Source organism: Lepus europaeus, chromosome Y (genome assembly GCF_033115175.1).
Source record: "Lepus europaeus isolate LE1 chromosome Y, mLepTim1.pri, whole genome shotgun sequence".
Lineage (NCBI taxonomy): Eukaryota > Metazoa > Chordata > Mammalia > Lagomorpha > Leporidae > Lepus > Lepus europaeus.
In genome coordinates, this window is record NC_084851.1 from 23351962 (window position 1) to 23356044 (window position 4083).

General features: G+C 39.8%; 1 pseudogene; it reads left to right on the plus strand.

Annotated features, from left to right (window-relative positions):
* Positions 1-1798: 1798 nt before the first annotated feature.
* On the plus strand, positions 1799-3639 carry LOC133754041 (SRSF protein kinase 2-like; annotated as a pseudogene).
* Positions 3640-4083: the final 444 nt, after the last annotated feature.

Below are 4083 nucleotides of genomic sequence, written 5' to 3' on the forward strand. Positions count from 1 at the left end.
TCGGCTCACCTCGCGTTCCAGCGCTGGTGCGTTTAGTCTGCTGCTGGTGTCCCGAACTTGGGCTCCCACGCACTCCATGCAGGTACACTGTGAATCACTGGTTCCAGAAGAGTTTCCTATGCTGTTTCATCCCCTACTCTTCCTTGACCCTGCAGTATCTCCACTTATATTAACCTGTCTCTCTCTCTGGACTAATCGTGTGCTCCGTTCCTATTCCGCCATCTTGCCATCCTTATGATATTATAATGATGATAAACCACCAATGTTATTACAAAAACCTACCATTATAATGTCATAATCAATTGAAAACACATAAAATGCTTTGTGATATCATAAATATACCATTATGATTTCATAGCTGTGATTTCATAAACCTCCATTGTCATATCATACCTAATTATCATGTCAAAGAAATCATTGTGATTTCATAAACTGATATTTTGATGCCATAAACCAACTATTGTGATACCATAAGCCTACTGTTACATCACAATCAAGTAATCACCAGTAAAATCATAAATACACTGCAGCATCATGAACCCACAATTGTGACATTATAATCAGTTGTGATGTATTGTGATATCATAATTGGTTGTCTTGTCATATATCACCATTGTGAGTTTATAATCAATTGTGATTCCATGAAATCCATTATGAGATCATATAGCAGTATATTAAGTTATTAATGTACTACTGTGAAGTCATAAACCAATGATTATATTGTAATAAAACTAGCATTATGATCTTATAATTGTGATGAAAAAGCCATTGTGATGTGAAAGTATTTTTTGGTGTCATAAAACATTGTGATAAGCTATCGTTCTTATGGCTTGTCAATTGTGATGCAAAAACCCTTCAAATATCATAACCAATTGAAATGTGATAAATCATGATAAAAGTCTGCCATTGTGATTTCATCATCACTGTGAAATAACTCAAAGCACTGTAGCATCATAAACACACTAATGAGTTATGATAACCAATTGTTATGCCATAAACTGTAATTATGATGTTATATTAAATTGTGGTATCATAAACAGCATATGATGTAATAAACCAATATTTTGTGACAAAAAAGGCCACTGTGGTGTTTAAAGTTATATTGTCAGGTAATGATCAATTGTGACATTATAAAATTCCTTTTGATTTATAATCACCTGGGATATCATTAACCACCATTGTAATAAATTTATCACTGTGATAACATAATCAATTGTGAATTCATAAAATCTATGAGGTAATAAATTTATCATTGGACATCGTACTTAACCTTAGCATAAATCACCAGTGTATATCATAATCAATTGTGAATTATAAAGCAACATTATTATGTAATAATCAATTGTGATGTCAGGAAACCTTTATGCTGCCATACAAATATTCTGATCTCATAAAGTCCTATAATGATGTTATAAACTAACCATTGTTCTGTCATAATGAACTATAGTTATAAAACTATTATGACAGCATAAACCAACAATTCTAAAATCACAATCAATTGTGATGACATAACCAATTGTGATATCATAGATTTTCATTGCGATTTCATAAAGCCACCATTATGATTTTGTAATCAAATGCATTGTTGTGAAAAGAATTGAGAGAGCTGGAGCAGTGGCAGTGGTGATGGCCATGGTGGTGATGGTGGTAGAGGAACAGTTTAGCCTCCTCCACTGGCAGAGCAAGGGGAGGCTGCAGCCTGGCTTGGCTTGGCTTGGCTTGGTTCACCTCAGCTCCTGCATGACCTCCATACCTGCCACCACCATAAAGCCTGCCACCCCACTTGCACCATGTAGCAATGAGTTCTGGGAAAGTGCTAGCTACTCAGGCCTGAAAATGGAAGCCAAAAAGAGAGAAGCATCTGAAAAAGCCAGAGCATCAGCAGACAGCTCCTTTATTTCCTCGACTGCTGCCACTACCACCACCTTTGCCACCTTTGCCAGACCCCACACCCCCAAAGCCAGGGGAAGGGATCAAACGATGAGGAGCAAGAGGACCTCATGGACTACTGCAAAGGTGCCTATCATCCAGTGAAAATTGGAGACCTCTTCAATGGCTGTTATCATGTTATCAGGAAGCCTGGAGGGAGGCACTTCTCTGCTGTCTGGCTGCCTTGGAATATGCATTGGAAAAGATCTGTTGCTATGAAACTTGTAAAAGTGCCCAAGATTATATAGAAACAGCCTTGGATGAAATGAAATTCTTCAAATGTGTTCAAGAAAGTGATCCCAGTGACCCACAGACATGGTAGTCCAGCTGATTGAAAACGTCAAGATTTCAGACATGAATGGAATGCATGTCTACACAGTATCTGAAGTGCTTGGCCACCATCTCCTCGAATGGATCAAGTCCAACTATCAAGGCCTCCCAGTGTGCTGTGTGAAAAGTATCATTAAAGCCACAAAACATTCTAATGTGTGTAGATGATTCCTATGTGAGAAGAATGGCTGCCGAATCCACTGAATGGCAGAAAACAGGTGCTCCTCCTCCTTCAGGGTCTGCAGTAAGTACATCTCCACAGCAAAAACCTACAGGAAAAATAACTAAAACAAACAGAAAAAGCTGAAAGAGAAGCAGGAGAGGCAGGCAATATTATTGGAGAAATGCATGCAAGAGATAGAAGAACTGGAGTGCAGAGCTGAAAGGAAAATAATAGAAGAAAACATCACCTCAGCTGTATCTTCCAATGAGCAGGATAGTGAATATTGCCCAGAATTGCAACTGAAAGTGGCAGAATAGGAGGAGGCTGCTAAGGAGGAGACCGCAAAGTGCATTGGTGAAGCTGAGGACCAAGGCAAAAAAGAAGATGCCAAGAAAGGAAAAATTCAGAAAGATGAAGATGTCAAAGAGGAACTTGCAAACCTAGATCCCACATGGATAGAATCCCTGAAAACCAACTGTATAGAGAATGAACCCTTCTCACTGGAGCAGCAGCTGGAGGAGGAGGAAGATGATGAAGATGACTGCCCAAATCCCAATGAGGATAACCCTGATGAGCCAAATGCAGAAAGTGATTACACATATAGCTGCTCCTATCTACAGTTCAATGGTGAATTGCCAAATGGAACAAAAAATTCCCGAGTCACAGCTTCTGGAGTTTCCTACTTCCCTCAGAGCCCTAAGAACCTGTGGCCTGCAGCTCTTTCCTGTCAGAGGTATCACCACTGACCAAACAAGAAGAAAGCAGTCCATCCCATGACAGAAACAGGACTGTTTCAGCCTCCAGTACTAGGGATTTGCCAAAAACAAAAACTCAGGCAGCTGACTTGTTGGTGAACCTCTGGATCCTTGGAAAGAAGATAAAATTAGAGTAAAGTTTGTTAATCTGGGAAATGCTTTTTGGGTGTATAAACACTTCGTAGAAGACATCTAGACATGGTAGTATATATCCATAGAGGTTTTGATAGGCACAGGTTACAGTACACCTGCTGTAATTTGGAGTGCAATTAGCATGGAGAACTGTGGCACTTCACCAAGCTGAAGCCCTGGAGCCTGTTTGATGTACTTGTGAAAGGGTATGGCTGGTTCCATGAAGATGATGCACGATTCACAGATTTCTTGATCCTGATATTAGAAGTGGTTCCAGAAAAGCAAGCCTCTGCTAGCAAATGTCTTCGGCATTCAAGGTTGAATTCTTAGCAAATTCTACAAATATAGCATTCTGTGCTAGCAAATATTTTCCAGTACATCTGACCTACATGGTTACTCTCATTCTTTAACAGAATTGCAAGTGAGCTGGCTTCATCCTCAGGCCTTTATATTGCTTTGAGGTACTGTTGTTGAGATGTTTCTTTTTGTGCACTGTAGTCCTGGGGAAGGGTAGTCTTTTGTCTTCAGCTAAGTAGTTCACTGCCACTCACTTCTGGTCTCTAAGCATTCTTTCCTGTGCTGTGTGCTCTGTGTCCCATTTGTATTTTGGCAGGTTTTGTAACTATTTATGAAGAAATATTTTAGCTGAGTACTCTATAACTTACAAGCATAAGATATTATTGGGGGCCAGCACCATGGCTCACTTGGTTAATCTTCTGCCTGTGGTGCTGGCATCCCATATGGGTGCTGGGTTCTAGTCCTGGTAGCTCCTCT